The sequence below is a fragment of the Bombus impatiens genome, unplaced genomic scaffold, assembly GCF_000188095.3.
Source record: "Bombus impatiens unplaced genomic scaffold, BIMP_2.2 scf_0739, whole genome shotgun sequence".
In the NCBI taxonomy this organism is placed as follows: domain Eukaryota; kingdom Metazoa; phylum Arthropoda; class Insecta; order Hymenoptera; family Apidae; genus Bombus; species Bombus impatiens.
The window spans coordinates 337868-365740 of record NT_177158.1 but is presented as its reverse complement, the minus strand read 5'-3'; the positions used below and the strand labels follow the sequence as shown (position 1 = coordinate 365740).

Here is a 27873-nt window from a genome sequence, read left to right as displayed (position 1 = left end):
AGACAGCCAAGAAATTTCTACTTAAAAGAAGAATCTGAGACATACCTGGAGAATAATCTGACTTTCGAGCCTCAGTGTGTTTTACCTTCGAGGGATATTTATTCATCTATGAGTTTATTTTAAAGCGGTCCATTAACAATAAAGTCATTAGTGATCGTAATAATATGTTTACAAGATTAAGCGATACATAGTTACATGGAATCAAGTAGGTTCGTCCGTTTTAAAAAAGTCTACCGCGTTATGGATACTTTCAGAATCATTCAGGTTAGACTTCGTGTCGGCTTTAATGTTGCAATCATTTCTTTTGGATGGAAATCCAGGGCAATCCAGTAAAACGTGCTGTACGATTATAGATGACCCATAAGATTTGTCATTCAGGAAGTGGTTGATCCGTCAAGAAGTGATCCCAAATATCTTAAAGCTCTATAGTGGCTATAAAAATATTGCCACCTTACTTTTCCATCGAAAAGTTTTTTTATTTAGCCTTCATTTGTCTAATGGTATCCATCAAAATTTGAATTTACACGAAATCCATGGTTTACCTATAACAAGTTGATGCAACAAATCTCTATTTAAGTTCCATATTCACTAACGTCGGTAAAAATATGAAACTGCAGAAACATCTGTAATCTATTTATAGCACTCAACAGTGTCGTGACATATTTCATCCGTAGAGACAAAAGGGTAAAGGATCGCGGGTTATTATTCTTTTTTCTTCTCTGTCTTTTACGTTTCCTTCCTATCGAAGTGCACGGAAGTTGCTCGTTCTACGGACGAAAATAATTATCGTTGTACACTAGAAACAGCATGCGAATCTTCGGCGAGCAACGTTAACTGCACTTTAATGCGCATGTAATAATTACATTCGTCGAAACACTTATGGCAGAGGTGCAACGCGAACAAATAACTTTTTCTATTTTCTTGAAAGTTTGCGAAATCTATGTAACTTATCGATGACGTAATGGGGAAGTTGTTGCATGAACCACGAAAATAGCTGTATAACTAATAATTATTCGACTTGAACAGTTTCTTTTCCCTCCAACTTTCGTTCTTCTCTTTTTTCTTCCATCGTTGTAGGTCCTTAATGCTGCTTCTTAGCGGAACAAATTAGGGATTGCTTAACTTCAATTACAGTATTTCATTAATTACGGTTTTACTTGATTCTTCCATGAACCGATAATGATTACTAGTTGATCTACTATTTTGGTATTAATTTTAATGTTAATTATTTCAATATTGATACGAGGGGTAGAATAGATTCACCGTAAGTTAATAAATATTGTTGATGATATTAAAATTCTGATTACAATTTCTTATTGTATATTAACATATATTGTCTCGATATAAGCATTTTATTACAAACATAACAGTCTCAGTTATGGGGTATGTAACAGTTTGAACACGGTTACAACGATTAATATTTTTTCCATAAATTTCTCCATTATATTTCTTTAAATATTTTTCTTACAAAATGACTCTTAACGCTACTTAATATTTCCCTTCGTGAACACAAGAGTGATTTTATTAATGACGTTATGTATTATTCGTGTAAATCATCTTCTTCGTGTCATCCTCTTTTATTGCACTTTTAAGTAATTTTATTGAAGTTTCTTATTACACAAGTTGAATTGATTTCAGTAACTTTAGAAAACAATAAATCTAAATGAATGGTCTTATAGAAGCTAACTATTGTACATCATCAGGGATAGCTATATCAGGATTGTACATTCGGAAAATAACGCGAAGAAGTTTAATTGAGCGATTCATAAAGCTGCAACGTTGATTAAGCAGAACGCATAAAGAGCAATTCAGTGTAACAATGTGGTATCATTGTTCGATTATTATCCGAGTAAAATTGTGCATCGATTTCGTGTATGACATAATCAGTTGCATGCTTCAGTAATGAAGGAACAAAGAATCGATTATAAATATGTACACAATGTGTAATTGTTATAATCTTTAATTCCAAACTATTAGAAAACGTAATAACAAGCAATGTAATAAGTAATAGATAATAAACAATAAATAATAATATTTTTCTGTGATATAATATTTTAACATCAGTCTGACAAAATGCTTTTTGTTTATTTCATAGAAACATATGAGTAACGTATCTATTCGCGATTAACAATTATAGTAATACTAATATTTTTAAGTTCAACATCAATTACAACCCTTGAATTCCTGATCTTTTGTCTTTTTACAAAGCAGATTTTATTATAAATTTTTTAATTGTCAATTTAACCGACAAGCGCTGTTTTACTTCTTTAGTTTTTACAATTTTCTTCTCCCTCTTTTCAATTAGTGTTTGGGTATTCTACATTAACGCGAGTATTAAAACAGCTATTAAAAAGGGAATACTAGAAAAAATACGAACAATGTATCCGACGCTAGAATGCGGATGTGCAGTCCTAAGGGAAGTATATTGAAACTGCCGGTCTCGCGATACTTGCATTTTTTAAATGAAATTTTTTAACGAGTTCTTGAACTAAGTATTATTATCGTTACACCTTTAAACATTTTTACGTTTATGTCATAATTTTAATATTTTGAATTATCTCATTATATCTTCGCTAAAGTAAACTCGTATCGTATTAATTACTCTCCCACGATAACTCGAGACAAGGATTTATTTTCGTGCGAGATAAAATGGTACAAGAGTACTTCTTCCTTTAGATTTTTACGAAAAAACGTTCGCGACGTGATATTGGTTCATTTTATTGAAACACAGTCGGAAATTCGCGTGCTTGAATTCTGTTTAATCACGTTACTGTGAATTGAACACGCGACAAATACTTTTCACACCTGACTAATCTTAACTTAACCAACTAATCATTCGTGCCTTTTGGAAAACCGTTGTTCAAATCTTTTTTCTACTTGCTAACTTAATTCCTTAATTTTAGGTAACTGGGAAGTAAATCGCAATTCGTGTTATCGGGAGACATTTGTTGAAATTCAATCTGCATCTGTAAATTAAAATTGAATGCGATTCCCAGTGAAGTTTTAATAATGCTCGCGCGTAGTTTCATTTACAGATTAATAACTAATTAAAACCACCTGAGCAGGAAGCACGCAGCAACAGAACGTTGATGTTTAACGTCCTGATTTCCAATTAATTCCATTTGTTTTCCGATAAAGTGTAAACGTGATTAAACAAAATTTATTCAAGCATTTATGTCGATAGATCATCTGATTAAAAGTTTCAGAAATTATTCCTCAACCTCTACCCTTCGGATCAGCCTACATTCTTATTTATCCGCAATCCAAACCTTGATAAATATTATTTATTGATGAAATTGATTAATGTCCGAGTGTTATTTTATTAATAAGACATAGTAAATACTTTAGAAAATCGTCATCGATAAATTAGAGAAAATAAGATTATACGCAGGCGGGTATGATATTTCTCCGTAACAATGGAAAATATTTGAGGAATTAGCGAAAATTTATTAGCCGCCAAAAACGAGCAAAGGCTGAACCGGCGCGTTTTCAGTACCCCATGAATGCACCAACAGCTCGTTCTGATTCTACTTTCTTCTCTGTGTTCCCCGTTTTGCTTTGTTTCCTCGCAATTTAATCCCATTGTCGTTACTCACCCGGAACCACCTTTATTTCTGGAAGTTCGGTTCAAAGCTTGTTGCGAAAGCTTTTTCTTGAATACCTGTTCCACTGGCGATTAAGAAATTGCAACTTTCTTTTCCGGCAATAAATCAAGGAAATCGACTTAAATTTCCTAATCGTTTGCAAAAATTCATTAAATTGCGAAACTTTTTACTTTCTTATTTTATCAATGTAATTACTTGTATCTACACTTTATTAAAATCCCGCAAATAAATAACATTTTCAATGGTTTCTCACGGATACCTGCTTCTTGAAAGATTAAAGGCTTCAATCTACTAATCTTGCCATTAAGTTATACTCAGCTTAACTCGTATTTTTTATAAACGCTCAGCGGACATAAAATCTTTTTTTATCTGCTTTAAAATCTTTAATAAAATCTTTAATTTAAAATCTTTTATAAAATCTGCTTTTATCACACTCTTACAATACCGCTGGTAATTGATTCCACTAAATGAGCTGAAGATAAGCTTAATACTGAATTTCCTTCGTACACTTATATTAATATTTCTCCCGTCATTTTGTTTCAAGCCACCTTCACTTTTAAAAGTTCGTCCTATACCTTCGCGAGTTTAGTTTTAGAAGTTTTCGTTCAAGTAGTTGTTATCTGTTTCACTTTGTCTAGTCATAATAGGCGGTTCGAATTTTTCGGCGTTTACGATTATTCTTTAAAGACGACGTTCAATATTCGCCATTAACATTTTGCCAATGTTCGCATTAAAGTTTCTAATTTATAATCGGGATAGCGAAAATTGTAATAGACGGTTAATTAAATGCCACACTCGTTCGAACTTTCGCTATGTTAACATTCCAACTGGCTAATGGAACACTGAATTATTGAAATGTTGCGTTAATCTTTTCGTTGCGTGCAAATTTATCAGTGGAACTATTTCACGCGTATCACCACAACGAAATTAAACTACCTCAACTATTTGGAAACTAAATGCAAAATAATTAGGAAGTTTGAAACTAGTAAAGGTGCAATATTTCATTACCGAAGAAAGTAGACATACGACATAGATGGGTTAACTGTTAGATTCATCAAAAAGCAAGAATATTCTGATACTCACATCAGACTGATGCAAGAAAATGGAACGAGTAAGATGCGTTTTAATAAATCTCCTTCAATTTATCACGAAATTCAGTAGCAACTTTTTGCATTTTTTAATATTTCGGTCCTTTTACCTCTGGCCCCGTTATTCAAAATTTCGTTGCTCAAACACTTTTGTTTTACACGAATGGTAATAATGAATTTTGATGCTATGCTGGAACAGGATACATTGTATTCTTTAAAAATTTGTTTATATAGGATTACAGAAAAGAACAAGACCATACAGCGATTACTAAAACTTTTCGATAAAATTGTAATTCAATTCGTTAATTTTTGTACGTTAATCATATCAAACGCTATGCTTGTATAATAGGCTTTCACATTATGTATCCGAGTACGATAATACTAAGTGTACTTGCCGCATGAGTCTAATAACCATTATCGTCATTATCGTCAGTATGTCATTGTAATATAGAAGACAAGAAAGAGATACTCCAAAGAAATAATTTAACTAGATACATGCGAATAACGATCCACTTACCCAGTACGAGGCATAAATAAAGAGTAGAGTGTCCAATATATACAATAACCATCGTATAATCAACAAGCGAATGGCCGTACGTGGAAAAATAAGTGGAAAGTATAAAATAACATTTTTCCAATTGAAAATACCGTTTGAAAACTTGTCACGCACAGCGTGAGCTTGTCTAATTTCCAATTGGACAGAAGTGGACAATCGACAGCAAGTTATTTTATACGTGAAAATAGGTTGAAAATATAGTATAAGATACTTTTACTTGAAGTTTCATTTATAGAAAAAATCGAACTTGATAGCACGTCGATGCGGTACTCTCGGCTTAACTTGTAACAAATAAAAAGAATTCGTAGTATTTTAAGGAGATATTGAAACTATTGAAACGAGAAATCATATTTTATTGATAAAAATCTTCTGATGTTTCGTTCGAACTCGAGATGCCTTTTAACGTCAGAAAAATACGATCGAGTGAAAAGTGAGCAAACGAAAAAAGCGGAAATATGCAACAGAGTTTATGATATTCGAATGAAAGCGAACATCATAAAGCAAAGTTGATGGGTCGCGTTGTATAAGTTTGCAAGTTGCATTGTTGGCTATGGTAAGTAAGTAAATAAATCGCCGGCTGTCAATCCGGTAGGTGTTAGCAGTTGCTTTAAGTTGCTACGTACAAAGGAAACCGTAGTACGGCTTGGAATTGAGGGATGAATCGATTTATCTCCTTTTGTCTCGCTTCTCTCGTCTTTGCGGTAACTATACGCCTCTAGGTAATATACTTTTAGATTATTCGAGATTATATCTAAGGACGAAGGGAAACGAAGCGGAAATTAGCGAAAAGTGACAATAATATTACGGATTCAGTGGCTCGGATTTAATATAAACTTCTGTTTATTCTACTTTCTGTTTGTCATCTCGTTGCTGCTTGCATTGGGGAACTGAAGGATTTAAATTGGAACAGTCTGTCGTTTGGCAGGCACAGTCTAAGAACATGCTTAGTATAGAATTTACGAAATCGTTGCACTACTTAATTAATATATTGTCATGAATATGCAGTAGATCGGATAATATAGATACTTGACCTTGTTGGGAAAATAGAAGGCTTCCAGTTCTTGTTAAGACGAAATATCGATTAACTAACAAGTTTTACGTGCTGCTTTGTAATTTGATGACACGTGTTGAATTTTTCTAGCGAATTGGAAACGGTTAATTATCATTACTAACATAGAGACGTTACTTAGAAATTGCAAACGAATTGCTAAAATAAACTATAAAAGAATGGTAAATTTTTGGTATTTTTATAAAATGCCAATATGAATGTATCGATATATCGATATCAATAGTACTATTTCAAGTTAAATAAAGTCGAAATGTTATTCGTGAATTGCGTAAAATGAATTGAATTATCAGGGTAGTCTTCGTTATTTCTCGCAGCTTTTCGATCAAATACTTGCGAAGTCTATGCATTTTCTTACTTCTCTTTTACCTCCAATCGTCTTGAATACGAAAAATCGAGTAAGGAAAATCAATCGGAGGTTCCGCTGACGTGACAGAACCTGCTAGTTAAAATTAGAATTTTCTTTATCATTCTATCGGAGCAGCGTTTTTCTTCGGCACAAGCGCAAACAGAATGCAGTGTCTAATATGAAATGTCATAAGATGGAAAAATATTTGAATTGAAAATAGTTATTAGAAACGGTTAAATGTGAAGGCGCAGGCAGAAAATTTGGTAAAAATCCGAATCAACGCAGTGAGAACTAGAATTAACATAATATGAAAAATACATTCGCCGGAGGGAAAAGCGCGAAATATTATACTCAAATATTTACTATTTGTCACGTGATTTTGGCGAACGTTATTTATTCGAGGATTTAAAATTCAATTATCAAGAAATTGAATAAAACTCGGTGAAATTTTCTCTATTTGAAAAGGAATTAAAATTCAATCTTTCTTCGATAAAAGTGAAGCTAATTAAAAATTTACTTTACCGAAGCTCCTTTAACTTTTAATGCGATTGACAGCTTTCCAATATTACACATAAATGTGAATAAACGTTGTTAGTACGATTTACATAAACCAAGACATCGTTCGTTATCGTTCATTGTTTAAAATTACGAGGTAGCAATTTATCGAAGTTTTAACGGTTTAATATCGAAGATTCCAGAAGAAGAACACGATAAATCGCATCTTTCCCTTTTTACGGAAAAGATTCGACTAGAATCTAAAGAATAAGATAGGAAAATATTATTCAAATGGAACTGTTATTTTTTCCAAAAATATTCCAGTAACCTATTTCATTCCATCACCAGACTGCTATGTTGTAGTGATTGTTATTATTTTGAAACAGTTCGCTCGGTACAGTCGTCGCACGAATCATTTCTTCCCTTTTGTTTGCTATTTTTTGCATCTTTCCTTTACTTTGCGCATTTTCTCAACGTACACTTTGATTTCGAACGCAGTTTCTTTTTTGTGTATGCGTTAATAAACGAAAGGAATGAGTACATTTTGCCGATGCACGTTATGACCGAGTACTTGATGACTCTGTTTCTAGCGTTATCCTTTCATTTAACAAATTGCAAGATGTTAGAATTCTAGAACATCTCCCTTCCAATTTGTTTTCACTCTCTCAGAAATTACAGTTCATCCTTTCTAGTAAAATCGCGTTCCTGCTTATCCCATTCATGTTTAATTTCTAAACTTGATTGCAACATCACTTTTTAGTATACTTCATTCGGTATTCAGAAGTAGACATCCAGAATTATAAACAGTGCACTGCAAACTAAATGAAGTTTGAGAAAAAGAGACGAAGTTTAAAAAGAAATTCATTCCATTCGCCAAATGTTCTAAAGAATATTTTAGATACTTTGTGCATTTTGTAATTCTTGTACATGTTTATCGTTGCTGTATATGTTATCTTAGATATACTGTACACTTTCGCATTTTATAAAGATACATTTTATACATTTTTGCAACTCTAAAGTTCCCATAAATGTACACAAATTTGCAGTTTAATAATAATAACTAACAGTATTAATTACTGTTAAGCCACAGATATATAGATGCGCTGAAATAAAACAACGCAATTTTTATAACGCATAACGTGGAATTTATATCTGAAAACTGAAACGACGCGTGCACGGTCGTCGGTGCGTGGCAATTTGCACATAAAATTTACATATTTAAACCATTGCTGTTGAAAAATAAAACGAGATTGAAGACATATTTATTCGACAAAATGTATTACTTTCGTTATTCGCAATTACCAAATTCTACGATATCTAAATGAATCTGTACTTCCAAACATACTGTATAAATCGTTCTGATATCTACAGTATTATTTCGCAAAGTATGGCTTATTCAGGAGACCAATTTTGAAAATATATGGGTTACAGATGAAACGTGTAGCTTCTAGAAATCTTGAATACAAAGGAATGGAGTAACGCGCGAAAATAATTCCCTTAATCATGCGGAAACGGAGGAATCATAATTTTACGTTGAAATACGATCTAGACCAATTCTTGGCACATGTTTGCATGCAGCAACTTTCTCACACTATTATCATCGTATTATTGTTATCGTTTCCTACTTTCTCTTTTGTGCAAGTGAATTTAAGTAATATGATTTATTTATCTGCTCTTTGTTTAAATTTTTAGTCTACTATACCGAGTCACAGTCAAAGTGCGAATTAAGGTCCAAATATAATAAAGACTAATTATCCTGAAAAATGGCCTGTTCCTTTGGCAAAAATTCTTTTCGACGTGGGAATTAGAACTTGATTTATAAGACAAACAGAATTATATTGATATATAAAATAAGTATGATAAAACTGTGTTATATTATTATATTAATACAAGCATATAAATGGTAAATTATTAATTCATAAGTGTATAAAATGAACATAGACGAATTGATGTTATTCAAATCAGTTTCACGGTAGAATGTATGTAAAATGCAAAAATCAAACCAATTATTCAGTGAATTAACAAAAGAATTATTATTTAACCATAGTAATATGGTTAATATATTTTAACGTTTACCAGTATCTAGACACTGGCCGATTTGTGATAATATTATTTAAAAATAACATCAAAGTGTTCGAATTAACGATGAATTAATAATTACTTTCTTATGGGGACATCAATCTACAATAGTTAGAGAAGGTATCAGCGCTTATCATTATTTTCGTTGTTGCGTTTTCTTATCAAGTTCTATATCCCATTTTCGTAGCATGAAATTATGACAGTGATACGAAAATAATACGAAATTTAATATTGCACCTAATTAATCACTATATAAATGTTACGATAAATGCAACGATGTGGCGATATTTTCTGCAACTACTGTATTTATCATTAGTAGTTTGGTTAACAATTCTGTCGTCATGAGTATTACAAAACAAACTGTCGCCAAGGGTTACATTGCTCGTTAAAGTGTTGATATACCCATTAATACATCTTTTACCAGACGCAACGTGAAAGCAGTGAATACTCAGTTACGTAAGCGTAAGCGAATGCGAAGCTAATATAAACCTCGTATGGCAAAAGGTTGATCCTTCTCTGACAGTGAATCGTTTAAACCTCTTTAAATCATTGAAATCGTTTGGTCCATCGAGTTAAAGACTTAAAATCTTAAGGACAATAGCACTTCTGTTGCCACGGCGAGAACTGTTCCGCGAAATAGTCCGGCAAGAAATAATTAAACGGCTAGAGCACCCTTCAGGCAGTGGCGAAACTCCGCTGTCGAGTCTGTGAAATATTACTCCACGACTCGGTTTTCGGAGTCTGTCCTTTTATTTGACGGAGCGCGCGATCCCAGCGGTTTCTTACTTTGATTTTGTTCCATTTCAGACAAATGTCAAATGTCTTGGACTATACGGGACGAGAGCTGATCGTGGCATGAATGATCATCGAATGGTCTCGGTTGAGCGTGGCCATTTGGAAATTTGTCACAATCTATGCCTTCCATATATCTTCAATGATTCGTCATATTGTCGCGGTTTGCACGGAATTAAACGCGATGTTTTTGTTTTTCGAAAGAAAGTCCGTGACGGCAGAGAAATACTGTGCTATAGTTATTTAACGTTTTTTCACGGTTGGTATCATCTGAAAGAATATCATTAATATTGTTAGTATTGTTAGCCTTACAGCATTTTTGTCTCGTTGATGGCATAGATGATAACAATAAAATTTAATCAAATTATTTTCGTTGAAATAATTCCATTAAACCGAAACAGGGAAGATCAATTTGTCAAATTTCATGAATTTCCGATAAAGAATTGTGAAATAATGGAGTCCAATGAAATGCAATCATTCCATACATATTTATAAGTATTGATTCGAGTTGGCAAGATAGATTAACAAGTAGAACCACCTTTACATGTAAAATTAAGTATAATTCGATGCATAAGATGTCTTATTTTATTTATGTAGGGTATTCCACCTAAATTGTATACCAAATAACTCGTGAATTATACAGACCGCACTAAGTGGTGCTGCGTTATCGAAATGTCTAACGTTTTGAATTTTTCAAGCCTTGCACGATGCAAATTTTCGATAATCCACGACGTGAGATATCCGCTTCGCCATTAGTTTTGAGAATAATATAGATCTTTGATTTTGCATAAAACATTTAATTTTTGAAGAAAAAGAAGCTCCTGGAGAATACCTACATCCTCAGTACAACTATATATAGAGATAGAGATCCTCGCAACTGAACAAAACTGTGCAGGTTAAAAGAATCAAATAGAAAATATCCCACAAAACTGATAATCTGTAGCTTATCAGTAATAGATGATTAATGATTAGAGATAGTGATCGACGCAAGTTACTAATATTCGCTGGCGCGTCTTGATAACATAAATCAAGTTTTATCTTTGAGACTATTAATAGTGCAGGCATAATCTTCTTTCATTCTCTTTAAGAAAATTTGATTTTTCCTAAGCTTTTTCTTAACTTCGTTTAACCAAGCTTTTCTCAATCTTGTAGACGTTACGAACTTCAAATTCATACATTTCTGTTGATAAGTATTTATTTCGAAATATACAGGGTGCGATCGAATAACATGTACATGAATAACAGGCAGGCACGAGGTGATTCCTGATAAAAAAATAAAAATAAAATATAGAATAAGATTGCTTCGTTTAAGGTTTAGTTTTCGAGAAAATCGAGTTTGAAAATTTATCAAGTATACTTGAACATAGCTAATTCCGGACTGGAAATATTAAACAGTAAACGACAGTAGATTGTTTTAAGTGTAAAGATATGTAAAAAACGTAGAATAAAATTGTTTCATACTCGATTTTCTCGTAAACTAAGTCTTATTAAATGAAAAAATTTTATTCCATATTTTGTTCTTATTTTTTTCATGAGGAATCATCTCGTGCGTATTTGTGCACTTTATTCGGCCGCACCCTGTATACGATTTTTAATCCATTCACTGCTAGTCAGATTTTAATTGTCAGCTAGCTGTTACCTAACTGTATTCTAAAAATTAATTTTTTAAATTAATTAATATCGTAAGATTTTCAAAACGTATGTATTTTTTAACGAATTATTATAAGAATAGTTTTTCTAAACTTATCTTTTTGGCTAAAAATTTATTTTTTAATTTACGTCCACAGGTATGTCAGCCATCGCATGTACGTAGCGAAACTACACACAAACTCGGATCTATGAGATGTTACGCAGCGAACATATTAAAGTTGTTAAGCTGTTGTTCACTGTGAGAATTTCATCCAAATATTTCGGGAAATATAGAAATTTTTCAACAATATTTTACATATTCTTCTGTTTTCCTACATTTCTAACGATAGTATTCTGACGTTTCGTACCGAAGGCAAGAGGTAAACATCACATTCTTCTTGAATTCAGTGTATCTTGAAATTCGATAGAAAACTTTCGTGCGAGTGAAATCAAAATGACTTTTGTCCGCACAGAAACTTACGAAGCGCTTGCGAATGAAAGAACATAAAGAATGCTGGCGATGTCGAATCCAGATGTATGCAGTTCATAATTTACAGAACACCCTAAGAACTTTCATAAGAAGTCGAGGCACTAGACAACGCGTTTGCACTTTTACGTTCCCGTCTTACACTTAAACTTTAAATTGCATTCAGCAACTTTCCTCGCGGGATTTGATTAGCTTTCGATGAAATAAGCGTGTTATTACTTTACTTTAAAAATGTATTCCGGTATATTATAGCAGATTACACTGTGCTTTTATGTAGCCTATTAGGAAAAATGTAGCCTATTGAGAAGATGGCAGCAAAATTGAAAACAACTATAAACCAAATATGTATCTGTTTTTCTTATATACTGCGCTTTCTAAGAATAATTTTTGAAAACGTTCCATGCAAACGATTTATTGATCTTTTGCCACATGTTATCGTAAACTAAGATCGAAAGCAAACGTATATACGTTTTAAAGTAATTAGGTTAATTAGGGAGTAATTAGGGGAAATTTATGAGCAATAAATGCTTCAGTAATCGATGACTATTTCTATATAACAGAGTTTATTTCATCGCTTGAAATAATAGTCGAAGTTACGTGATTTTAGATGCCTAAAAATATGGCGCACCAATTTCATTTCTTTTATATCGGACAATTATGAGTTATTGAAAAAAAGTGCTCGAAATATAATCTTTCCACATCTTTTAGATTAACTACGAGTCAATTGCGATATAATTCCAGCGCCACTTTCCAGGGCAATCTTCAAAATTCTCTAATTAGCAATATTAAAGTTACAATCGAAACGGAATGGGTCCATTAATCTTACTTCGAATTTCCAACCGAATTTCTAATCCAATTTAGTAATTGCCAGACTGCACAAGTTTATGCGAATAATAAATTGAATTAGCAACATACGAGTATGTTTGAGGCCATTTAAAAAATGTGTTATATCGAATAGATTGAATTATATTGAAATTGCGAGAAGAACGATATTAAAACACGTGTAATAGAACCTTAGTAACGTATTTATGGAGTTGCAGCAATTTATGTACGAAACAATGCATATTGTAAAGCCTTTGTAGTACTAACAATATGCAATAGAGATGATGTACAATATTCTCTTACTGTGCCAACAACATTCTGAATTCGCATTTATTCTGTTAAAAGCAGGATTATTTCCTGTATAATATTTCGATTATTGTCTTTGTAATATACCTATGAAAGGATATATACCGCTCGAAACTCTATTTAACTTCACAATTAACTTCTTGATTTTGTTCCCAGCTGTGTTTATTCTTCTTAAACAGCGCAAAGAGTTGTATGACGTTTAACGATAATCGAGAAAACTCTCGTTATTGACAATATAATCTAATAACGTAAAAGTATTAATTAAATATCTGTGTTATTATCAAGGCAATTAATCCTTACTTCGTAAACGTTTTTGCAGTTAGCACGAACCATAATCGAAGATCGTCTATGTTCGACACGTTCTTCAATAGATAAGAGTCTGCGAAAAAATATGAAAAAATTCATATATCACCTTCAAACCTTCTAAATCGAGATGCTTCAAGTTGCCTATCCTTCAAATCTTTTTCAAGGAGGGAGCTAAGAGTTCCTTACCTGCTTGTATGCGAAAAATCTACATTTATCAATTTGCTTGGACACGAGAAATCTCGGTTTGTGAAGTAACAGTTAAGTACCGTTCAAAAATCATTGAAAGTGAATTCACCAGGAAGAACGATTAAGCAAGAAATTCATCGTGTTCGTCTGAATGATTCACTAGAAACGTTAATCGCGTGTAAAATATTAATATTTTACGACGCACCAAAATGACTGAATGGAATTAATCTGAATTTTAAAATTTTAAGTAATTTTAAGAATATTATTTATATAACGAAACAACATTATGAAAATTGTATAAATTATATAAATATTAATAAACAACCTAAATTTAATCGTGATAATGGTAGTGATATCTCTATACTACATCTGTGGAGCATCCATGAACGAACTGAAGAGTATAGTCTATCTTTTTTTCCATCAATCTGTAACAGACTATCGACTAAGCATAAATATTTTTTCCTAGATAGACATAGATAGACCGTTATCATTTCTAGGGCTCATGGAGACCCGCCAAGTTTAATTTGGCTACAATCCAAGTATAATTTTGCCTGAGAAAGTGACGATATTATCTTGCAAGACCTATCCTGTTAAATTCATGCCTCGGTAAAAATAGGAACGATAGCTCGAAGAAATTACTTCCGCTACACTCTCTTGTAATTCTCCAACATTAAGCAAGTTTACGATTCAATTAAAACATAATCGTATTCCAATTTATAATTGTATTCCGGCTTTCCAATTCTTTAGAGAAATATTAAATTCTTTCTCTTCATACACGTGCAAAGTAATAGTTATGTGCTTGAATATTTATTAAATCTGGATTGAAATTTTTTCACACGTTACAGTGCCGTATAGCTATCTATATTGTTTTTTGGCGAGACTATATATTTATAAGCTATATATTTTTATGAGTCAATTTTTTCTCCATGAAAGAGAAAACGCATCGATTTTTATTCTCTATAAAAAACCCATCGATTGACATATAAAAGAATGTATATAGGTAGTCCCACTTAGAAAGCTATTGATGCTCCAGAAAACGCAAAAAGATGATCTTGAGCGAAAAAGTCATAAATCACAATGTTCGGTTATTTTCAGCTAACGCTGCCATGGCACAATATTTCATAGACGCGAAACTAACATAAACGAGACGTCTTTTATATTTCCGTATTGACTATATCTTTGATAAGATGTCAGTATCATATTTGTATACATGTACTAGTATTTTAGTTTAGTTTAGCTGTGTTGCATCAACATTATTTGAAAGAAAAATTCTAATTTGTTCGGAGGAAAAGAAATTGCGGAAAAACATAGATAGGTTTTCAATTTTGTTCACTTAATTCGAAATTAGTATCCGAGTTTCGATAAAAGGAGCACTGGGCAGTATCACGTGGTCAAATTCTACTGACACTGTCAAGAAAAGTTTGTGGTCTATGTTGCACAAAATTGCATCATGTCGGTACAAAGGAACAGACGTGTGAAAATATCAACCGGGAAACGATTTTGACCAGGACAGCTCAAATTTGATTCAGCTTTGTCTCGTGAAATGTCACGACAGAGTGCGTTTTAAAGCGCTCCATTTTACTACTACGTTCCCATTACAACGTTCGTTCTCGTACGCATTAAGCGTAGATGTACGTACTTTTAGCATATACGATAAAATTTGTTTACGATCAGCCATTTCTTAAAATTAACTTACATACAATCCAAACTGCTATCTACTATTACTACTGTATTATTTATTATTAATAATGCAACCGATAATATGATACAATGTAGCAGTCTAGTAACTTGTAACGTACGATACAATACAATACTACCATTTTACATTTACTACATATAATTTATTTCCTTCTCTCTCGACCAGACAGTTACCGAGCTTTACCAAAGTGAAGATAAACACCAAAGAAATATTTACGAAGTTGACGAAACTAAAAAAAGAGAGCAGCTGGTCAAATACGATGATATTAATATCGGATTCGAACTGTAGGTGAAATATTTCAAGGATGCCGATCAAACTTTTCTTTATTTGCAAACGGGAAAGAAGTCGAACGAGACTAGCAAACCATGCGGCAACGTACAAGACGTAGAGGTGTTTACTGGAGAAGTAACAAATTTTGGCACAAAATTTTTACGATATTTGTTGGTTCTGCAGTTTGGGTCAAGGAGAATTCGAAAGTTGATCCTTTCGTGAATCGATAGGATGATGATGAAACGGCAGAAATATTCCTAGCGGTATGTCTGAGTACTTCTTAATGTTTTTCCCAATGATTCGCCAGCGTTTTCGTTAGAAGCTATGCAACGCTTTCAATACGATTGCCTGCACTTCTTGGATATTTTTATTTTATACTTAAATGTAAGGCGCTGTTGCAGATTATGAAAAGGCGGTATATTTTTATTGATGTTAACAGAAACACACATGATTCTATTTTAATCCTTAAAAGGTATCATGAGTGAAATTTCACTGCACGTGAATTTTCGTTTTGATAATATCGTTCTACGATAACATTGCAATGTTATTTGTGATCACTGCAAACAATAACATTCCTGTTTTTCATCTGATTTTGAACAACGATAAAATATCTAATTTCACTTGCCCAATTTTATTAGTTTTTTAAATAATTGCATCATATAGTGATATTATAACAATAACATCGAAAATAATGGAAAAGTAGTAGTTAAGAAAAAAAATATAAATGCTTGTAAGTAACAGCTCCTGATATTAAGTAGAACTAACTTTTTTCGAACGTAGATAGTACCAAATGTGGAGATGCTTTTGAATTCAAACTTACGTGCTTTCATATGTTCGCTGTAGGCAATTTTAGTTATATCCTTTGCACTGCGCATATTTTATAACTTTAGAACAAGTTAGATATAATTACTGTAACACGAGTCACTTGACATTCATCTTTTATTCAAAACGCTTAGGAAGTAGGGAGAGATTTAAGTACTCATATAAGCTGCAAAAATATTACAGAAACTACGGAGAAATTAACTCGATGCATAACGTTAACATTAAACCAAGTAACGAATATGAGAACTAATTAGCAAATTATATGCGTTTTACCGGGAAAATCTTCAGCTATTACAAAACATATAAATTATGAGACTAGGAAAAGTTTTATAAAAGAAGTGCAAGACAAAGTCATACTCTTAAGTTCGCTGCCTCGGCGAGATATTTCTACATTGGTAATTGTTTTTCAAGAGACAAGTTTTCTCGAATTTATGCACGAAATATTTCAATAACAACTACGAAATTATAATCTACACGAAATTAAATTACAATTAATACGTTGTTTTGTATCTTGTTATGAATTAAATTTTTCCAATTAAAGGATGCTTTTATATATATCTTTTATTATATGTTTTCTACTTTTAGTCCTTTGTTGTATACTTTATTGAATATTTTTACATTTCCATATCGTTTGGTTTTATTTAAAAAAATTATTTTAGCGTTCCATCTTTTTAAAGCTTATGTGACCGATGACTTTTAGATGCTCCAAACACATATATGTGTACTCGCAGATCGTTTTTGAAAAAGGCAAATAGCATGTGCAATGAAATTTTGAGATGTCGGAAATTTTAACGCACCCTTTGAATTTCCGGAATAGATCGAAACGTTCGCAATTCCATACGATTGCTAGACACGATAGTGCTACAAGTCTGTTTGATTGACGCGCGAATCCCACTCTACCTTTTTGGTCGTTTGGAAAGAAACTACGAACACGGTTTTTCTGTGTTTTCAGTACGTTTGTCCTGCAATTTTCTTGACAACACAATTTCTTTACGAAACGAAGGAATTATTCAGCTTCTCTTGTGTTTGATTTCGAGAATGTTATTCCGTTTCAATCAAATGCTTAATTGACACTTATATCGATTAAAGATCTTTTTATTTTTATATTAATTTTATATCAGTCAATTTCTGCTGCAAAAATTAAAATTTAGATAGTAGCTTATCGTTTGGTTAATAACGTGATGACACAATATATAAATCCAGAGTAATTTTATATATCGAATTAAAGAATCATTTCTTTCTAAATTATAAGTGAGAAGAGAATATTCAACTTCGTTTAAAATGTATGAAGCGATAGGAGCTAATTATTTAGCTAATTGAACCTTGCTGTCCCGATTCTTGAGTTCTTAGTTTTCTAATTTTCTGCTCTTTTTACTATCCTATAGACTTCTACTTCATCGATATTCCAATTTTTTAGTTTCCCGATTTCTAGTTTTTGTCTTTCTTTGTTCCATCGATATGCTCATTTTGGCACTCCAATTCTTTCCTTTTACTACTATTTTTCAACAGTGTGGTTTCCCAGCTTCCCAATATTCTAGTTTCTTAAAATTCCATCTTTTTAGCCTTGCCGTCACGTGCTTTTAGAGTAGTATATTACTTTTCCAATAACATTTAATATCCTAAAACACTCGACAAATATTTCATACCAATAGCACGAAAATTTGTCTTCTATCCATATCTATTTGTCTCGTCTATTCGTATTTACTTATATATCAAGTTCTCAAACTGCAAAGACATGTTATCTTTTTTTTTTAAAATATACAACGTAAAACTATTTTTATTTTTATTTCTATTTTATCCCATTTATTTTATTTCATTCTTTTCATTTTATTTTCATATTGCCTATTTTTAGAGGTGTAGCAGTCTTCGAGACACACTCATTACCGTAATGTAAGATCATCATTCCTAAAACGACTTTGAAGCTTTATGTCATTTTGTTCCACTACTTCAATCGTAAATTATACTCAACCCGGATCCTCCAGCTGCAGTCACGATGTTTACGATCTTAGGTTTGCAATAAATCTTAGAACACGATTGAACTAATCTCGAGACAGCGTAGATGATGTTAAAGTTTTGAAAAATATCCGTTTTGATACATTGTTCGTACGTGAGATAGCGATTTCTAAAGCGTTTTTTCATTGTTTTCCGACGTCCAATATCCTAATATTATTTTAATATTATTTTAATATTAATCTAAGTATTAATTGATTTTATTATCATTGCGTAAGTGTTAAGCTATTATTTAGAAATTTTGAAATTTTATGACATACAGTATAAAAATATTTTGATGTTTTATTTTGAAGATATTTAAAAATATGTTAATATTAAACAAAATTTCTTTTAAATCAAAATCAGACATTAATGATTCTCCATGTTTGTTATTAGGTAAATATCGTACAGGGCAAAGTGAAGGTCAAAGGAATAATTATAAATAGGAGAAAATTAAAAACAAATTTCGATCAATCCGATATTAAAGGTGTATTGCATTGAAATACAATCACGTGGAAGATATCGGGTATTTACTTTTGAAATAAAAAATTTCGTTCAGGAAACGAGGAATGATACGAAACCTATATCAGTCTATTTAGATAACGTCGCTGAATATTTGCACCGAAATCGTGCAATATGCATGTGTATATATATATATTTATTTATTTCTATTGGTTGGCAGAGATCAGTCGTTTATGTGTATATAGATGCAACTTCCATAACGTTATCGCGGTTCGCACAGCATGTTCCAACTATATTTCATATTCATGGGAATCTTTTAGTACATTTTTAAAATAGTCGCCTGACTTCTTTTCACGTCACAAAATTTGCATTCATCTGTATGTGACTGTAAATGATCTATTTGAATAATCGTGTCTGTCGAAGATATAGTGTACCTTAAAATAATCGAAACTAAACAATTATTGTATATTTATATAAACGAGAGATAATTTTATTCGAAGCATATAACTTACTTCTATCGCAAGTATTACATAGAAATGAAAAGTACTTTAATCAATATTATAGTCCGTGCTACTTGAACTCGAAACTGGTATTCACGTCCGCATAGTTACTTACCTATACTACTTGCTGCTATTAATCGAAATACGTAAGCCCTGTTACTCTAGAGAGTATCAGTTGCCACTAAATTTACATATAGTGCTTAAACTGTTTTTGTTATAAAGATAGCTGTGAAAAATTGTATTTTTTTATTTTAATACTAATGAATAACAAGAAAATTATAGAAGCTATTATATAGTAAAATTGTATAAGATTAAAAAAGATTCAATATTTTAGTCAATCTATATTTCATTTATTTTATAAATATATAATCGTCAATCTATCAAGCTGTGTTTTGATACGATACATTAACATGAATATTGAATTGCTTTTGAAATCTAGTAAATCTGTTGTACTATCAGCGACAACAAAAGGTCAGTAAATAATACGCGTTATCAGAAATGCTATACTTGATTTAATTATCGAGCTATTTATTCAAAACGTTAACTATGGATTTTTTTTAATAAAAATTGAATTGCTTCGGCAGTGATCTTGATAACAACGCCGTTTTATTGTCTCTATTTTGAGAAATATACGTGTCTTTAATAACAAGCTAATATTTTTCTGTTCAATTATCGAGCAAATGATTCTCAAATAATATCTGAATTTAATTTAATGAAAAGAATCATTTTAAACATTATGATTACAGAATGGTATACATATTTAGAATAGTATCGTTATTATATATAGAATAACATATGTTTTTTTATAATTTTCATTCAATAAAATCAATTTGTTTTCTATGGAACGGATAAAATAAAATTTGCTTGAAAATTATCATATTCAACTACTACAAAGCGAAACAATTTCTGTTGAAACGCAACTGTTTGAGAAAATAAACAAAATTATCAGAATTATCTGAATTGTTTTATACTGACTATTTTGCTGGATTTCATTATTGCAATGGAATAATGATTATAATTTAAGTATGATGCACTGTAATCTATTCGGCCAATAAGATCTTCATACTTCGTCATTATTTTCAATGTTCATCAATAGTATAATAGCAAAAGATACATAAAATACATTTAACGCTGAATTCGATTTAGCATTTTCCTTTTGTTCATAGAATGCCAAGGATTCTAAACTCGTAAGAATGTTGCGATTCAGCTTTAACTCGTAACAGACAAAGAAGAGTGCTAAGTTAAGAGTCGGTCTGATATCTTGAGAAACTGCTTTAGCATATTGGAAGGAACTTTCTTAGAAGGTCAAATATGTACAGGCAGACGCAAATAACAGATTTTCACAAATATTTTATAAACATATATTTTTACAAAAGACAGATATTCTTCGATAAAGATTGATTATATACATATGCGTATTTGTATATTGTATATATCAAAACTAAAAGAGTAGTTAATTATTAGCGTATCTAATTTTTAGTGTACCCAATTTCAATATTTTATTTAATATAAAGTCTAATTCAGATGTACATCAGGTATCTCATTTAAAAGATAAGATTATTGCTGTAGTAAATGTTCTAAAATACTGTTTGAGATTAAGTATTATTAGAGAATTATACTCTTGGTGTCAATAGCAGCTAGCTCATTCAGAAACTTAAACTAACTTTTAACAGTTATTGTTATTTCATAGCATAACCATAATGGTTGTTAGCTGACTTTACAACATTAAAAGTTTGGCAATAAAAGATATAGAGAACTTTTTAGCTATGCCATTTGTCGATATATAGGTAATATTCAACAGCAGTTACAATTCCAAATACAAAATACAAAAATTCATTTATCGGGTAAAACAATATTTTTTAATCCTGAACTTTATGTAAAAATAAAATCTGCGAAATTTATATTATTCTTGTGATTCACAGAACTCAAGATAAAATCGTTTGTATATTTTTTGTTAATAATTCTCGAAAATATTTAGATCACTATATACTTTTTAACTCCTACAATTATTATATGTATAATGCGCAAAAATCCAAAGGATTAATGTCCTTTAAGCATTGTTATAAAAATGATAAGAATTAAAATGGTCGTTATATTTCTGACTTTTCTACTGCATTATCTATTCTCATTATATAACCAGAAAATACGTGACTTCTGTCTATTTGGCAAATGATAATATAAGTTACGTGCCCTTGTGGTAATATTACCTAATGATACAACTTAAAACAAAAAGTATAACAAAATTGCAACGATACTACCTCTAAAGGTCATCTTTGTGAATAAAATTTGCTATGCAATAGTGAAATTACGTATCATTATTACAGTAACCGAAATTAATTGAAAATGTAGACAAATTTCTTACAGACCATTTGAAATAAAAATAAGCAATGATCGAATGATCAACAAGTTTATGAGCGAAATGATTCGAATATAACGCGTATTGGAAAATATTCAATTTTTAGATAAAACTATAAATCGTATAAATATAAATCAATTGTATAGAAACATTTATAACATAAATTATTCTTTATCTATACAAGATAATATATTACATATGCAACTGATATTTGAGAAATATTTATAAACTGAGCTCTAAATAAAAAATGACAAGATCTGTTTAGGATACATATCCAAATACGTAACACGAATAAAGATACATTTATATTTTCATTTATACGATCGAAAGATATCATACGTTTACCTGATTTCATTACTGCTACGCTTCAAACGTCCTAAAAATAATCTCTTAAATCTGTCGATAGATAGTCCACATCTGGTAACGCACATTTACGTCTACAATGTACAGCCTCGACAAAATACGCGAAATACAGCAGCGTTCGTAGATTTATACTGCGTGAATACGAATGTGGTACAAAGCGTCATTGAAATCGAATTGCCGTTAGAATTTTGTCTGCTACGTTATCAACTGGTCGTAGAGAATACGTGACTTGTGAGGATTTGCCAAACGATAATGTCTGTTACGTGCTCTCTTGAAACAGGCATCCAGTCACTTTAGAACTTCGGCAAGTATACCAAGCGATTCTCTTTCGTTTCTATTCAGTCGGTCAATAATTCAACCATTCGCTAAACCGCATCGGAAGCACCTGTGACAATACTATGTGTGAAATCTTAATCGTATACGCTTTCGTACTTTTTCATTTTCGTTCTGTGAAACAAACATAAACACATGGAGACGAACAATGTACGTAGATACACACGTGGACGAAACAGAAACCGAACGTAATCTTGAGAATTTTTATGAACCTGTTGTGGAAAAGTTGTACAAAAGTGGACGAGGAACACTTCACGATGAAAGGTAATGTTTTACACGAACAATGTAAATATACTACCATTTAGAAGTAGAATTTCGATTGCCGGCACTAATCATGTCACACGTTATTTAAATTATCGAATTTTCCGAATATAATTCAATTAAGTTGCATAAAACTCAAAATTCTTCCTCATGAGATCTGTGCACTTATACCAACATTTCTTTATGCTTTTTTAAAATTAAAAAAGCTTTTTTAAAAAATACCGATAGATTATTGGTTATTGAATGCCCTTTTTTTAAAAATTAGGTACATGCTTCCAAATCTTTTTCTATTAGATATATTAGAGAATGTATGTTCGTGAAATGGTGACCATAAACCCTGTAAGGTGCTGTACACGTCAGTAAGTTGTTCCGTTTCAAGAAGTGTCGATATTTGAAAGTTGCTACCGCTTGACATTGGGTTTACGACTAGTCTTGTGTCTATTCCGCTAGCAAGTGAACATAAAGTACAGAATTGATCGAAGTTGTGAGATGAAATCGTTGTACTTGCTGAGAAAGGTACGGTTTCGATTGAAAATATCAGTTTACGAAGAAAGGAAATGAAGCTTGTAAAGATGGAATAAAACAAGTTGAAAGTATACAAATATCTGATTTACGAAATACGACTATTATGAAATTCAATGAAAAAAGGTATAAAAAATATATTGTGTATCTTACTATGTATAGTTTATAATAAGCATAAGTTTTTGTATTCTTTATGATATCTAAACGGTAGTAATGCAATGCTTTTAAACAACGAATCTGAATGTCAAAGTTGCTTGTTAATTTTATTACGATAAGAAGTAAAATCGTCGTTGGTTTTTTCATTTGTAATTTCTTAGTACAATTACGAGATCTTTAAATTTTATTCCAATTTGTATAACAACGTCGAGAACTTTCATTTACATGGAACTTTGATATATAACCAGATGTATTGTAAATGTCTCCATTGTTTGATTACTAAATGATTTATAATAATCTAATGTATTTCGTTAATTACGTATTTTTGATGAATGGCGTTAATAAATGTATCTGGCGATTAATCTTTACATTATTGATCATTAACTGGATAATGATCAGCTCACGGGTACCACTCTGCAACTACTAATTGATATAATTCACAGACCGTAATAGCGTATTAAATTACGTTCAAAAGTTGCATAGAACCAGAGCATAATGTGATATTATAATCGCATGAACTGGATGAATTTACCAAATTTTGAGTTTAGGAATTTCATAATAGTATATCTTCCTATGCAAGCGCTTTTTAGAGCCTTGAATATGTGAACACTTCAATTCAAATTTATCGTGGTAATATCTTTTAAAATGGGAATATCGTACAACCTCTCCTATCTGAACATCTATTATCAGAATGTGTACCTTACTATTCGAACACTCTGTTCTTCAAACGTTCTATTATAAGGAGACCGTGTAAGTGCAAGCACATGATTCAATTTAAATTTAGTAGTAGTATTTATACAGTATTCTCATATTGTCGAAATCGAAACAACGCGACGTCTTAACTATAGTAGGCGAAAGCAATATAATTCAAGTATCATGAAAATATTGCAACACTTTCATGGAAAATTTCAGTAACATACTTTTAATGTTATATGAAAATATTTGAAATATAATATAAATAGTGTAGCGATACGATATCAGTATCATAATTCTATTGGTTTGAAACAAATTGGAAAAAGATATTTATTTATTACGACCATGTACATTGCAAAAGGCATAAAAATATTTGAACAGTCATGTATCAACGCGAAGAACTTGCAACACGAATAGATTGATCGATATTGCGAAACACATTGAAGATTATAGCACTAACCAACTCGATTACATTTTTCAATAAAAGTATTACGTTTTACGAATTGAAATATAATAGAAGAAAAAGAACGTGAAGACAAAACTTGTAGAAAATTCCCAATCATAAAGATAACAAAAATGCTCATCCAAAATTGGACCAACATTGTTGAAGACGTAAACTTCTTCGAACGACTTACTGAAACTATGTCGTACATGAAATATTTTGCAGAAAGTAATCTTATTCGCTGAACTTCGATGATTTTACTTGTGTTGGAATAATCAGGACCTTCTAATATCCATGCGTTGCGATGTTATTGGTCCCGTAAAGACTGAAAAGGTCGTTCTTTCAGGCATTTAATCGAAAAGTAGGTGGTAGGTACGGCTATATCGCATATTCTTGAAGTTCGCACCAGGTGGTCGTAAAGTTGAATTGCCCACCCACGGAATCCCTTGGAATAAAACCGGAAGGTGCGTTCGCGTCTCGGTAACGAGCACCTGTGCCACCGTGGCTGCTGCTTTCAGCCCTTGAAAACGCGGCTTAACCCTCACAATCCCGGGTTGCTTTTTATGGGGCCAAATAATCTTCTCGATGAAAAGGGTTTCAGCGAGAGGTTGTTCGCCGTTTGAAAGAATTTGTAACAATTTCAACATAATGGACAGGATAGAGTCACGCGAGAGATATTTCGAAGGATGTTAGAAAGATGAAGCTGGCAAATCGAAGGTAGATTCAATCGAATTTCGTGAAATATCGTCTATTTTATCATGAGATATTGCGTCAGAATCTTTAGTCCTTTCTTAAAATGTCTTTGTTTTTCTAATTCTTTTAGGCTATCTTGAATTTGTTTCGATCAGTACCGTCTTCGTATTTGCCAAGGGACGATTATGATATCACATGATTTAAAAGTTCTCGTTTTATTGCTATAAAACTATATACAATATTTCATTGTCATGCAGGCAATATCTTTATTGCCATATTTAGTCGAATGCGATGAAAAGATATCCTAAAGAAAATCAAATATTCGTGCTATCGCTCGAAGACGAATAATCTGTTGAATATTCATTTTGTCTAATGCTACGTTGATATTCAGTAAACAATTTCATCAATCTTAAGACACATGGCAGTTCCTAAATATAAAATATGCAAATAATTTTAATTTAATACAGTGCAGTGTACATGTGACGGAGAAATGCAAAATAGTAGAAGGAAATGGATGAATTCTGGCAGAATCCGATGGTGCATCTTCCTCTCTGCCCTAACAAGCAGAAGTTGAGTGGATGACCCAAATCCTGAAACAGCTCGTTCGTAATTAGCAATAAAAATGAGGAAAAAAACTAGAGCGACTGCTAGGCGACATAAAGCGGGCAACAAGAAACAAGAACGAAATTTTTCTGTCGGGCACGCTAAACGGGGAATGAGTAGTGTTGTTTAGGAGGAGAAAGTAAGGTATTCTAAATAAGAAAATTTCGAAATACGTTACCTCGTTTTATACGATGAATTGCAAAATATCAAAATACATATATCTTTTCAACAGATATTACTCGTTTCCGTATCTCTAATCTATTAGAAATTGCTAGATGAACGTACATAGCAGGATACTAATATTACTTAATGCCGTGAATGCTAATTTATGATGCCTGTAGGCATCGGGAATATTACAAATCACAACTACATATTACATTTCCTCGCGTTAAATTCCTCGTTTACATAGTCCGAAATCGCTTTACTATCGATAATTATTCGCCTAGTAATAGTTTATTATTAACAGTTTCGACAGCGTCAATTTCTTGGAAAATACGGGCACAGGTGAACGAAATCAATTTACGAAACGCTGGGGAACTCGGATATTAAATTCTCTGGAATGCATAAATCATAAAGTTTCAATATCAAATTCGTTCGGATCATGTACTTGGTTCTCCATGGGATTTTGTTAACGGGAATAATTCTAATTAAATTTCTCGCCGAATATAGTATATTAGTTAGAACGATTAATTATCACCAGCGATAATATGTTAGAAGAACGGGACCAGAGATTGGACATTAGAAATTCGTATCGACATCGAATTTCGTATTTAAATAAGAAGAAAAGAAGATACTCAGGTAAATTGTACATGATATATATTATGTATGTATTTGCGCGTAGCGTATATTTGTTGCTCAAAACCGTGCATACTAATTAAAATAAAGGTACCAGGAGGTAGCAGACGTAAAAATTACATATGTTTCTTTTACTTTTTGGTTCTCTCATTTTTTGATTGAATATGGAAGGATAGTTCGAAATTTTACAATTTTAATAATGAAAAATATGCTGATTTATAAAATCGATAAAAATTATGTGCGAAATAAATAAAACAATCACGATCGTGAATAATATTAGTTCATTTTATACTAGATGCAGTTATTATATGTATATACGTGGATATTACATGCGAAATGAATACTTAAGTAAAAACGAAAATTCAATTTACGCATCTTTAAACAATTGCAGCCTAATATCGATAATTTAAGATTCGACGCTATCTCCAGAGAAGAAAATCGAAACAGTTCATATACATAAAATAACAATATATATATATATACTGATTATAACAAAGTAGTTATACAAGTTGTTCGAAAAAGTTGGGCTCAATCTTCAACAGCATGCAGTATTCATAAAAACAATAAAAAAAAGATTTTAATAAACGTCTGAATATCACCAGTTTCGAAGTTGTAATAGGTTTTCAAGTATGAGTTGTAACCGCATAACACGCTTTATTGCGTGCGTCTATATACCAATTGTCAAGTAAATCGTTAAATCAAGCATAATACCAATATCATTCAGTAACAGCGACAAAAGAATGTACTTTGTCATTTTATTATTGTATCACAGCGTCCATGTGCGCGTAGAATTATTCCTCAGTTTACTCTCACATCATATTTTAATAATGGTTCTATGAGGAAGCGCGACGGAGGTTGTGTTGAAATGAATGGGAGTCATATTGAACATATGGTACAGACATAGGTAATACTTTACTGATCAGAACGTCTTATATATCTGAAACTAATGATAAATGAACAGTGTTTACTGTCATTTTTTAAGTTATTTGATCCCAACTTTCTGAAACATTCTACATGTCATAAAGTATACGATATTAAGAATCGATTAATTGATACAGTAAAAAGGTTGAGTATTTCTACGACATGCATTGTTATATCGAAAGATACAAATAAAATATAAGAGTTTTAAGTAAGAGACCGCAAGGGGA

General features: G+C 31.7%; 1 protein-coding gene across 4 annotated transcripts in view; it reads left to right on the top strand.

The window, feature by feature from the left end:
- LOC100745754 (tyramine receptor 1) overlaps positions 1 to 27873 on the top strand; it is a 101142-nt gene that overhangs the window by 5931 nt on the left and 67338 nt on the right. For 2 of the 4 annotated variants that reach the window (XM_033322968.1, XM_033322967.1), the window contains exon 1: positions 22521 to 22824. The exons of the other annotated variants lie outside the window; for them this stretch is intronic. The gene's annotated coding sequence lies outside the window, so the exon portion shown is untranslated. Of the gene's footprint in view, positions 1 to 22520; positions 22825 to 27873 lie in introns of those variants that run through there. 4 annotated transcript variants of the gene reach the window in all.